The 13,861-nt window shown below is 38.6% G+C and overlaps 1 protein-coding gene across 7 annotated transcripts in view; it reads right to left on the bottom strand.

The window, feature by feature from the left end:
- The window catches only part of CLASP2 (cytoplasmic linker associated protein 2), a 325,025-nt gene that overhangs the window by 247,660 nt on the left and 63,504 nt on the right, over positions 1 to 13,861 (bottom strand). The window lies entirely within an intron of this gene.

The following is a 13,861-nucleotide window of genomic DNA, read 5'->3' as shown; positions in this document are numbered from 1 at the left end:
CTTCACAATATTTCTAGAAGAGACATCTTCAGCATATGCTGGTCTGTCCCACCTGCCTCTTTCTCAACATATATACTGGTAAGTGCTCTTCTTGCTACAAAACTTGAATTCGTCCTCTGAATAAGATGGTTAAGACTCGGGAACAGGAAAGGTTTTCAAACAAAGCTATAAAATTAACTGAGGGAATTCCCCACCACCACCACCCCCCCTCATTTTTATCCTTTTTATTTATTTAAATGAAATTCCTGTGCAATGTGTTGTTTCAAGAGATAGGAATAATTAGAATTTGTGATAATCATTTAAGTGACTCAAATCTTATACAAACACATGGGAAAAATCAATAATTTTGAATTCGTCTAATTCCATACAAAGATTGTTCAGACTTTTTATAGTACTCTGAGTAAAAATTAAATTTCCCTCATAAACCTTCTATACAAATGCTTTGTGCCTGGACCTATGGGAACTTGCCAATACAGTTCTCCTTTTTCTTCCAGTTATTTTGCTACTTATGATATAAATATTAATTACGCATAAAATATTAGAAAGAGGAAATTATATTCATATTTATATTTGTACTGGATATGCTTATTTGTTCAATAATTGTTCTTAACCAAAATTTGAGATCTGTAAGTCATCACACTTCCTTTGGTCTTATTTATACCACACTATTTTTCCTTCAAGGTCTTATACCATGGTTAGCTCTCATAAAGCTTAATTGCTGGTAAAATTGTACGTCCCTAGAACAGACAAGATGCCAGAAGCAACCAGCATCCTAATCATCATGAGATTGATCACTGTTCCATTAGAATCAAATGGAGTTTTTCCACTAACTTGTACTCAAGCAGGATCAAATTCAATATCCTCCAGAACTGTCATGTCAGTCTAGACAGAGTGGTTAAAAAGCCAGCTACCTTGGGGCCTTTCACTTTAGCGCTCTCAGCATTGCTAACAGTGAGGAAGCTGCAGCACTGGTAGCAACAGAATGATATTGTAGGCAAACGATTAGTGTGTAAACACAATTAACATGGTGATGGGAGGGAGAAAGGATATGTTTATAAAAGAAATGAAGGGGGAATGTATTGATTTATTTCCGTTTCCCCAGAGTACACTTTGACTGCCACTATCCATAACATTTTTTAGAAAGTGTGCAACCCAGCTGCGTCCTGTAAAAATACTTTAGCGCAAGCATGAAGAAGAGTTCATGTGCAAGATGGGTGTAACAAAGTGAATAAAAGTGACTTCCCTCTTTGATCTATGGTGTGGAACTGACTTCTCTCCAAATGGAGTAACTTCTAAGCCGTGCCCATATTTGATGCACGTTCCCTTTGTATGCTTTTCTAAAATTACAAATAAACCTTCAAATATATCTAAATCTACCTAAACCTTTAATGTTAAATATTCACAACCAAAAATAGAACACTAAATTGTACTGCTTCCAAATATCATGGAAACCAGTAAATCATAATATGTACTTGCTAAAGACATTTCAGTTTAAGAAAGAATGTTAGGGAACAGAAAGCTAGGAGATAACTGCACAAGTGCTATAGGATTAAATGTGTATTAACGTAGTATTTTTAAAAGTAAGTAGGAGCATAAATTGTTAAACTTATTTCAAATGAGAAATGCAGCACAATGCCTCTGAAATGACAAAACAACACTGCACTAATTAACAACCAACAACGTGACAAAACCACCAAATTGCAAATTAGGAAGAAGGATGCCTACCCTGTATTGATGGAGTACACCGCAATTTTATTAGCCAGAGCCTAAAAACACTAATCTGGTTACCAGTAGATAAAGACAGCTCATTATCCTCTTCAAGGAAAGAGCTCACAAGATATCTAGTGCCAAGAACAGTTCTTGAATGATTCTCCTCAGCAGCCTCACAATTTCATTTACAAAAATCAATAGTGCACCTACAACCCCCAAATATGTGAAATGCCTTCAGAAGACAGAATGTGTGACAACATAATACTGCATACAGTGAAAATGGAAATATTTACATTGTTTGAGATACACCATAATTTTTTTTAATATCTGCATTTACACAAAACAGTGGAGAGCAGCTTGAGACAACTGATTGAAAGTATATAAACTTACCATAAATACAATTATGGCTCAAAATCTATTAACCAAATACAGTAAAACCCCGATTATCCAACCACTGGTTACCCACTACTCTTGTTTTATCCAACACTGCCTGGGTCGGCGTGGGATAACATGCAATGTTGGATAACTGGGGGTCGGATAATCTCCCCCAGCCCTAAACGCCTGACAGCCTATTTGTACTGGGGCTCCATGCCCTGGGGCAGGCTGGGACTCTGTACCCAGGGCTGGTGGTGGTGGCGGCGGCGGCGATGGATGCCTATCTGACATTTCAGGTTATCCAACCATCAGTTGGTACCACTTATGTTGGATAATCAGAGTTTTACTGTATTCTAATAGTGTTTCTCAACCTTTTTTTCCCCACCCACTAAGTATCTCCTTTTTAAAAAAAACCTATAAGTACCCCCAGTATGCACAATTTTCAGACACGCAAAACTTTTTTTTTTCTATCATTGCAACACATGTGTTTAAACAACTTAATTGTAACTGGCTGGTTAGAAGAAATTGCCGATAGGCAATAAACTTGCTATTGTACTTATGATTGTGCACAGAGGATAAATTAAAAAAATCAGATGAACATAAAATAAGTCCAATTTTTTATTCATACATATGTACATATTTTTATACAAACATCAATGAACGGTGATCACTGAAATTATGAGAAGAATATAATTAATTTAATGCAAAATTTGAGTTGGTTTGGAGGAAATCAAATGTTCAAACCTAGGTTTCAAACTGCTGAGAGCCAGAATTAAACCAATGTTTCTGATACGGTTTCCTGTGTACTATCTTCTTCCAAATCTGCAGTTGTATTCTTTGTTTTCACAAGGAATCTGTCCATTTTTAACCTTTCAGCTGCAATTATAAATAATAAACTAAAATTGTACAAATAGCAATTTTATCACTTACTTGAGACAACAAGCATTCCAGAGCCAGGCACCCTCAGCTCCCTGCTTTAACCCAATCCCCCCCACCTCCTCCAGAGCCAGCCCCAGCCCTCTCCACCTCCCACTTTAACCCACTCCCCCAGAGTCAGGCACACACCACCACTGCTGTAATCTAATGCCAGCAACTCACTGGAGCCACCATCACCACCACTATCACCACCTGCCATGTGCTTCTCCCTCCAAGTGCTAGCGATGGATGCATGCACAGAGTGGTGCACAGCACTCTCGCGGCTCCAAGCATTTTATTGCTCAAAGAGCCACACATGGCTCCAGCATGTGTACTCCTGGACTTCTCTTCCATACCCTAAGCGTATGCATATGATGCATTGAGAAACAGTGTTTTAATATACCTTTTTGTTTATATTAGAGAGATAACTAAAGAATTGCCCCCCCGCCAAAAAAAAATCACTGTTACTATCAGCCAGACTGCCTATCAAAGATTTCCTTCTGAAATACCAATATCCTCTCACAAAATTTTCAAGTTAACCCCTAATCTTTACATAGCTGAACTTTTATATCAGCTATCACAGGGTCAAATTTGAATACAATTTGAAGTTGACTCAACACTGCAAATTCAGGACAGTGAATTCTCTGTATTTGTATGACATTTTCCAGAATTTTTGCATCAGTCTTCACAAACTGCAAACAAACAGTATCAATATTCTCTTCATTATGAAAGGGAAAAAGTTAGTATTTTGTAATGTGAGGATTTAAAAATCAAGATTACATTTAGATTTTTAAAAAATACATTCAGAAAGTGTTTATAGCCTATGTTTACCAGGCACACACAAAACCAGCATGGTAGTCTCTACACTTAATTTTTTAAATGGGATCAAGTTTATTGTACATTTACTATTTTTTCTTTATTTTAATCATTCTATTATACGATGCCAGAAGACCAAATTCCTCAAATATATGAAACAGTAGATTTAAGCAAGACAAATTGCTACAAAAATCATCCCACACTGTTAATTGTATCTGACATAATTGCTCAAAGCTCCTACACAGAAAGTCAGCTGTGTGCTTGAACAGTACTTTTTTCTTAGTTCTTATGTTAATGATGGTTGAACTGATATAAAGAAGAGCTCCATAACCATCAATTCTATAAACCTGCATTCATCAGAGAGCTGCAAAAGTCCTATGGCCTTGTTGTGGGAACATGGTTGTTTGTTAATATGTTCCAGCTTGCACCCTTGAGGTATAAGTTACCACAAACTATACGCATAATATGCATAAGAGGTTCCTTACATGAAAATCAATTATAGCTAAAGGTACATGACAAACACCTGGAGTGAAACTGTTTAAAATTTGCTGAGTTTCATAAATAAATCCTTTATTTTCTGACAAAAATAAAGGAGCTTGCCAGTGTTACAGAAAGGAAAAAGTAAAACAGCAGTGCGTAAAGGTCAAACATTTTTTTCCCAATAGGGAAAAAAACATCCCTCAGGCTTAAGGGAAAAAAAAAACATCTAGCAGGTGTAACTGGGATAGTTTTTCTTAAATGTTAATAAGTAATGGACGATATTTCTTGTAATACAACACAGCAATTTTAACTGCTATTCTCATTGCAATATTAAACAGCTGCTAGCTGAAAGAGTCAATATCCAAAAGCTCACATTCTGTAAAAAACTTCCAGGATGACTTAGAAACAGAGAACATCTTTCAGGATACCAATGTAGATGTTTTAGCAAAATTAAAGTATAAGACATGCAACTTGCCTTCTAAGATTATATTGTTTTAAATTATACATATGTATAATCACACACAAAACCACAAAATATTTAAATTAAATTTGAGCACAGAGATTTTCAAACATATTGTAAGGCAAAGGAGCTTTCTGAAAATACCATATAATTAGAAGAATTTTATCAAGGCTATCTGGTTATGCAACCACCTTTGGAAAAACTGCGAAAGTACACAAAGAAACTATGCCACATTTTTTATCCACATAAACTATCTAATCAAAGCAAAGCCAACTTATTGTATCTGTCTTGTAATACTGGACCATTCATATTGATTACATAACAACGCTATTATAAAGAAAATACAATAATATTCCACTTATTTCTTGTATTTCAGCTCTAAATGTAAACCTTTCTTAATCCCCCAAAGTATTGGTTAGGTTATTTTTTCTTTTCTTTTCTTTTTTTTTTTTTTTTTTTTTTTTTAATACTCTTACTTATAAGCAACACACTACATTCAGCACCTCTCAGTTCTGTTAAGATAAACCTAGGTAGCAGCATTTTTTTTTTCCATTTGTGGGACAGACATGCCTACACAAAATGCACATGGGAAACATTTAACCTATTTAACAATAACTATTCCAATATGCCACAAAAGTCCAAAGATCTGATTTTAAAATATTTACCAAAATATTTTATAAAGGTTAATATTTTTAGTGCCTAAAAAAACCCTTTAGGTATTTCTACTATCTTTGCATATTGGAACTTCAGCTGATGCTAAGCACATCAGGATAAGATATCAACCTGCCACACTGGAGACTTTGATGCAATTAATATGGTCGTACCTTGCTACAAAAGCATCAGTCATTGCTCCAGAAGGTGACTTATCACTAAAAAGCATTTGAACATTTTCCTGTAATTTACATAAACAACATGTCCTCTTCAGCCCCATTCACCATCACCACAAAAAACCACAGACAAGTATTTGGTTTTCAAAGCAAATCATCTTCTTTTCATCAGCTCAAATACACTAAAAAAATAGTTTACAGAAAATGTCCATTAATATTTGCCCAAAATATTTTAAAGACTAAAAGATGGTTTCAGTCACACAGACATACACAAAAAATAGACATGTACAACCATAAAATCTTACTCACCATCCCCAACAGCCATTATACAACGTAGATGCTATTGGGAGCTTTCTGAATGAACCAACAGATCAAGTAACAGGAACTATATGAGGGACTCTATCTGCCTGCGCCACCCTCAATCCAGTGCAGCATGAAGACAGAGCACTGTGTGACCCTGTCAGATCTGCAGTTCTATGCTGCAATAGCCAACAGCTGCTACACCATTTCAAAATATAAGTCCTACCGCTTGCAGAAAACTGCTTTCAATCCTACCCAGTATCATTCTAGCCTAAGCAGCAATGGTGTGCACACTGTTAGATTTTGGGTCTTTCCCACCTCCTCCTCTTTACAAAGGGTCTAGATGTAAATAAATCTCTCAGCCAATGAACGTTGTTCCATGAAGAGCATTTAATGCAACCATCAAAACACAATGCGTGCGGTTCAGTAATCACTTTCTGCATCTGCCCCTAAAGATGCCTTTGCAACCAGTGACCATATCACATGATCTGATGGATTATCTGATTTACATCTTTTCAAAGAGATTCTTGCCCATGTATAATTATCCTTTAATATTTACAAATAGAAAAGACATGCACAAAAACAATATTCCAAATCTTCTCAATTCATCTCTTATTGTGTAAAAAATACTTCTGGTTGCTGTAAACAAATCACGTCAAAGACAGTCTGTGAAAGGCTTTTCTGTGTGCACAAAGCTGTGTCACATTAAGCAAGAACTGCTTCTGATGGAGACAGAGACAGAAATTCAATTAACCATGCAGCTGCAGAGTCTAATGCACGTTTTGTCAAAAAGCAGCACATTTTTATTTTCCAATCCCGCAAGGAGAGACAAACACTTCCTACCAGGAAAGATGAAAAAATGCATACATTCTGCCTCCATGAAGAAAGAATATAGCTATTTGTTTATTTACAAGAATACCAATTCATGCTACTCAACTACATACAAAGAAAAAAAAATCTAACTTTCATATAAAATTTGTATTCAGAAATTGATAAAAGATCTCCTCATTTGATATGAGAGTCCCTTTATTTAAGGAGACAGCTTGCAAGCTTTTCTTTTTTAAAGGGAAAAGATGACTGTGTTAAGAGATAGATGCACAGTGATCTAATTATATGGGACATTCAAATTTACTTGAAACTTAAGAAAACCCTTCCCTTTCTTTTCAAATGAGACCAGCAACACTTGATACACTCAGACACCGGTGGTGTCAACATCTATCAAAGAAGCCTGTTGGAAAATGTAGCTATTTCTTATAATATCTTTAATTTATTTTTAACATTCTTACATACCATATTACACAATACAAAAAAAAGGCATAAAGAATGTACTAGTGTAACAAGGCAATAAATATTTTAAGGTATTTAAAGATATAGTACCTATTGTAAAAAGAAAACTCCCCCAACCTATTTGTTTCCGACACCATGACAAACCTTGACAAAGAAATGCTACACATGAAATATGCATTTAACTATAGAATAATTTTAAATATCATATATAAAGAAACAGGCACTGATTTGCTGAGGACAGTTCAGAGAAATGTTACTTAAAATTATATCAGTGAGAAATGTAGGTATTCAGCAATACTGGTAGAAAAACAGAGACAGAGTCTCAATATTTTGTTACAGGGTTACACTAACCTATCCTGGGCTAATGTCTTGCAGATCAATAGTTTTAGGAATCAAAAACTATTAGCTAGCTAGGACGACAACAGTGAAAACTGAAATTAAAAAAATACATGATTATCTCTTGGCCACTTGGATTATGTTTGTTAGTCAGAAAATGAAAGAAATTTAAATGAAACATATAGCCATGACAGTCTCAGCAAATGGCCATATTCCCATGCTTGTATAGAAATGCATTTTACACCACATTTGGGATCTTAGCCAACATCAATGACATCAATGCTTCCACAGTAACTATGCTTACTTAGAGACAAGGGCAGAGAGAAACTTGAGTAAAACATTAAAAAATAATCAAAATAAATGACAAAACAAATATATTTGTGATGGGGGATATTATAAAGTTTTTATTGTTTGGGAAGAACTACTTAACTCACCCATAGCTCCTATGTTCATAATATCTGTCCCACAACAGTGACACACCACGTCATACTATCATTTTATTTTTTATAAAATGGCCATTGTGAGTGAAGAGATGCTACTAACTGAGCAGACTGTGTCTAGATAGCCAATTCAGACTGCCCGCAAGTTATTTCATCCCCTGAGGAGGAGAAAGAATAAAGAACATAAAGTTGGGGAAGGGGAGATATTTACTTTGACTTTTATTTCATCTTCACAACATTTAAAATACTGTAGATTAGATCCTCAAAGCAATCATATTTACAAACCTCAGCCTGCAGAAGTGTTCTAACAGCTCCACTGTTGGCTGCCACTCCTGTTACCATGGAAATGCACACATTTGCTGAAAATAGGGAGGTGCTTTAAATCACCTTCTCCAGCTTGTAGGGATACAACATTGATTTCCATGGAAATGGAGGAGAGCAGAAGCTGGCCGTAAAGCTGTGGGCTGGTATAACCAGCACGAGTTTATACCACCAAAGTATTAAGCACAAAACTGCCATCTTAATTCTACAACTGTAAACAAAAACCCAAATCACAAAGGTAAAAGTTTTCATAACAGCTGATTCATCCATGTTATACATGCTGCTGAAAAGACATCTGCTTCTCTTGCCTACTGAAAAGGTGACTGGCAAGTGATCGGAAAGAAACCACTGAGTGATTGCAGCGCTACTGGAGCCACAGCGAGAAAAAGAAAAGCTCAGCTGAGGACGTGGGTTACAGAATGGTTACTGCTGAAAACAAGTAGCATCAAACCAAAGACACCATGTATCACTGCCTTGGCTCTCCCACTGGTCTATGCAGGCCCTTCCATTTTTCCTCCCTTCCTTTGGCTTTTGAGAATCTGTACTTTTACCCCAATGACTGTCCATTCAATGCACATTTCAGAGGGTCCTCAACTCTCACTTCACATGAAGATCCCACACAATTCTATCCATAACAAAAAGTATGAAGTGAAATTATTTAGTTACTTCAGTGCAAGTCTGTGTGTTGACACTAGCCAGTCTGATTCCAAAATCAGACTCCTCTTCTCCCACTACAGCCTTTCCCTGGTGATTTCAACTCTTCACCTCTGATTGTTGCCTTGATGTCATTAAACATGTAAACCATCCTTCTGTATCTCTCCAGATCCCCTACCTTGGTCTCTATATAAATTCTTCTGAATCTTAGTACAAAGTTGTAACTCTCTTGTCCAGCACTTTCTCATCTGGCAACATCTGTGGTCTAGCAGGACCATGGATGTTGCTGGACCAGAGAGCTCCAGCTACTGGGAACTGGTCTGGCTGGTGGGCAGAGCAGAGCCTGGCTGGTGGCAGGGAGCACCACCCTGCTGCAGGGAGCCTGGCTGGTAGTCTGGTAGTGATAGGAAACCAGGCTGGGGAGCCACTTTTCCCCTGCTGAGGGAAGCCAGCTGGGGTCGGGAGCCTCAGCTGTGGGGAGCCCTGTGCTGGCAGCCACACAGTGGCAGGGAGCCAGATCAGTGCTAGGGATCCCGGCAGAGGTTGTGCTGTGGTGAGCACAGCTGGGCAGGGGAGCAATGCCAGCAGCCTGATGGAATGGAGTCAAGCCAGAGCCAGCAGCATCACAGTAGGAAGCCCCATGGCCGTGGGGCGCCACACTGAGGCAGGGAGCCCCACGACAGCAGGGAGACAGAAGTCCCGTGGTGGTGGAGAGGAGGGCCAGCACCAGAGAGCCCCACAGGTGCAGGGAGCCTGGCAGGAGTTGCATTTTTGGGAGTCCAGCAAGAGCCAGTGAGCCCCGAAGTGGGGAACCCCATAGTATGGTCAAGTAGCCCTGCCAGCAGTGCCACAGCAAAAAACCCCATGGTGGCAAAGAGCTGGCTGGGACTGGGATGCCTCACAGCAGCAGGGAGCTGGGCTGGAGCAGGAAGCCAGCAGACCTGTGGCACCAGGGAGCCGAGCTGGCTGGGGAGTCTTGCAGGGAGCCCAGCCAGGGTTGGGGATCCCCTCTGGCAGCCAACAGGGAGGCCCATCAGGGGCAGATCCTCCCAAACAGCCTGAGGCAGGGAGCGGGAAGTGGCCAGGAGGCGTGGCCCCTGGGCAAAGCCAGAGGTCTGACCTTCCCTAGTCAGGCAAAGTCCCTCATTCAGGATCACTCAGGTCCCACGAGTGCCAGATCAAGCAAGTGCAACCTGTATTAACTTTAAAGTTGACAAAAATCAGAACTTAGTGTATCCCTACACTGAATCAAGAGAGGTTTAGATTGGATACTACAAAATATTTCCCAACTGTCAGGGTGGTTAATTGAAGCAGCAGCTTACGGTGGTTATAGAATCTCAATCCTTCGAGATGTTGAACAACAGGTTAGACAAATATCTAACAGGGATGATATAGATGGGGCTTGGTCCTGCCATGGTGGGCAGGGGACTGGACTTGATGATCTCTTGAGGTCCCTTCCAGTTCTATTGTTCTATGATTCTATGAAGCAGAAAATGTGTAGACTAAAATTGTGGCAGTTATTCAGCGTAAGCCTGTGTATGAAGACTTATTCTGGAATCAGACTGACTTGTGTCAATACACGGACTTGAGCCAAAGAAACGATGTAGTTTCAAATCACACCATTTTATTCAGGTGCAAACTTGTGTGTAGAACAGACCTCAGATTACTTTTTTAGGCTAGCATTTGCATTAGAGTGGTTGAAAGTTATATTTATCGAGATTTTTTGCTTTGTTTTTTGTTCTGTGTTTGGAACCATGTGACAGGACAGGAGATAAAATAGTTCACATTCACAGCAACATGATTTTAAGACAGCTCTAATTCTGTTACTGCAACAGGAACTGCTAGTGTTCCTTCTCATTCAATGCAACAGAGATGTTATTTGATAAAAATACAGCCAAGACAGTTTTAAAGAGAAAAGACTGGGGTTATGTATTTAGCTAGTTTATAGTTTGATAAAGGAGGACTGTAATGTGTTCAGGAAAATGTTCAGATTCAGAAAGAAAATTTAATTCTATTTTGTTTTTTCTGAGAGGTCCACAGGCAATGGGAGTTTTGAATTAAAAGTAACATTGTCAATTAAGTCAAGTTAGCAAACATCTGTACATGTTACTTTAGACATTCCACAAATGTTTATTGCAGGGTAGAGACATTTGTGGTTCCTATTTGGGCCTAACTCAATTCAAATGGCAAAACAATTTGAATTTAACTGTAATGTAGATAAACTTCATGAGAAATAAAACATTTTTTTAAAAAAACAAATACGATATAAATTAGATCTGGAAGTGATTTTCAAGTTGTTTTAAACTAGTATTTAAAATTTTGTTCAATAAGCATTAATTGAAATACTTTAACAGTTAGCAGAATGTTATTTGTAAGGCTGTACCAAATTCACAGCCATGAAAAATGTGACATGGACGATGAAATCAGGTGTATTCTTGTGAAATCAGATCTTTTGTGTGTTTTTACCCCACACTATGCTGATTTCATGGAGCAAACCAGAGTTTCTCAAATTGGGGGTCCGAACTCTAAAAGGGTTTGCAGGCAATCACAAGATTATTTTAAGGGGATGTAAAAGTACTGTTACCCTTACTCCTATGCTGCCTTCCGAGCTGTGTGGCCAGAGACTGGCAGCTGCTAACTAAAGGCCCAGCTCTGCAAGCAGGAGCACAGAAGTCAGGGAGGCAATATCATAGCCTCCTTACTCCGGCAGTGCTTCTAGTGGTGGCTCTTCTGATGGTAGCCTGTGCAGATGCTGCTCTCCAAGCCCCCAGCTCTGAAGGCAGCACTGCTGCCTGCAGCAGCACAGAACAACAACAACGCCACAGTCCTCCTAAAGTAACTCTGTCATCTCCCCACAACTCATTTTTGGGTCAGGTCCCCTACAATTAAAATGATAAAATTTCACATTTAAATAGCTAAGATTTACAATGACCAGAAATATGCTAAAGTACATATTTAATGCAGAAATTTTGCCTCCATGGCAATCTCATTGAAACAACTTAATAATTTGCACTTATATAGCACTTGCTGTCCACAGGATCTCAAAATCCTTCATCGAAGTGCAAAAAGCGTTAATGCTTGTTTTACAAATAAAATAGCCAAGGTTCAGACATGGTAAGTAACCTGCTCAAAGTCACATAAAAAGACTGAGGCAAAGTTCAAACTAGAATCTCCAAGAGTCCAGTAATGAGTGCAATATAATGGTACATTTACAACACTTACACTAAATTTGATCTCTAGAGGACAAAAAGTTGGATCGTAGAATTGTGAGATACTTCAAGAGGATTCCAAGAACATGAATCAAGAGGTGTTGTGTCTGCATTGCAAAGCAGTATAGCTTGAATCCTGGAATCCAGCTTGACTCAGACCGACCAACCAACCCTCCAACTCAACCCCATGAGGTCCCCGGATCCTGGGTCAGCATGATTTGTATGTACAAAACAGGGATTAAGACTTGAGCCTGGTCTTAGGCTGCACTGTAGACATATCCTAAATGTCTTGATACATATGCACTGTTCCCACTCAAGCGTTCAACCCACTTGACCACAGCTCTCCTCGGAAATGTTGAAGTTTCCTCATAGTTAAAAAATACGCAACAGGTTTCTCTGAAAACTTTTCTAGAAGTACCTGTTTCATAGCAAAATAAATTTGTTTACCATATTAGTAATCATTTTCTTGGTTCCTTGTACAATATAGTCTCTGGAAACAATTTTCCAACAGATATGTGCTAAAAAAAATTAAGTGGATTTCTCTCTAGAGAATTTCTTTTACTGTTCTAGATGACTGTTAAGACTTAGGTGCATCTCATATTGGCATCCATGATATAAGACACCTAAATGTCTGCGCAATACAGAATGTGGGGGAGGTGGAAAAGATGTAGATACAATTAATAGGGAGGCAGGTTTTCTGAAGTCTTCTGCTTTCATTCAGAGCAGATGTGACAATTTCAGAAGTGTTTACAAATTTTTACAATATACATTTACATATAATAAAACAGGATGACATTAACTAAATGTCTGTCCTCCTCAAAATTATAATAATGCCCTAATAAATCAACATGGCTGTGGCCACACTTGGTCAAAACTTTTAAACGGCCATGCGAAGGGCCAAATCAAGAATACTAATTCAATTCAGCACCTCATTAGCACTTGCATGCTGCCAGCCGCGGTGCTTCAAAAGCGCCACTTTCGAACGCCCGCAGCTCGGCACGGCTACACAGGGGTCCTTTTCGAAAGGACCCCACACATTTTGAAATCCCCTTATTCCGCCCAGCTGATGATGGGAACATCAGGATGTTCTTGATTGATGAATGATGTAAAGCTACAAAAGGCAATCTTAGGCTACGTCTACACTATAGCAATCTTTTGGGAGAAATTCTTCCAGAAGATCTCTTTTGAAAAAACTTCTTTTGAAAGAGCGTATCCACACGCTCAAAAAAAAGGGAATCAAAACATCGATCTGCTCTTTCGATAGAAAGCATCCACACAGCGCCCGCTCCTTCAAAAGAATGGGCCAGGGATCGAAAAATCTGGTGCTGTGAGGACTGCTCTTTTGAAAAAAGGGCCTGTGGCACATCTACACACGCTTTTTTTCAAAGGAAAAACCGGAACCGGAAGAGGCCTTCTGGAAGAAAGGCTGCGTTCTTTTTATTTCGGATCAAAAGATCACATTTTGTGTGCAGACACTTTGCGTGTTCGTTCAGAAAGGGGGAGGATTTTCCGAAAAAAACTTGCTGGTATAGACGCAGGCTTCTTGAAGTCACTGATGTAATCTTTTTAGTCGCAGTATTAATTTTTATAATTGGTTTACATTTATATCACAAAACTCCACGTAATTTGTTAATTAAAATAATTATGCTTCTGCTCTTTCACTACACTAAAATCGTAATAGGTAATCTACAGCAGGAGTCTGATGCACAATAGTTTGCTTCTATGAACTGC

The sequence above is a fragment of the Carettochelys insculpta genome, chromosome 2 (genome assembly GCF_033958435.1).
Source record: "Carettochelys insculpta isolate YL-2023 chromosome 2, ASM3395843v1, whole genome shotgun sequence".
Lineage (NCBI taxonomy): Eukaryota > Metazoa > Chordata > Testudines > Carettochelyidae > Carettochelys > Carettochelys insculpta.
Note: the sequence above shows the minus strand (reverse complement) of the source record. Positions and strands in the feature narration are given on the sequence as shown.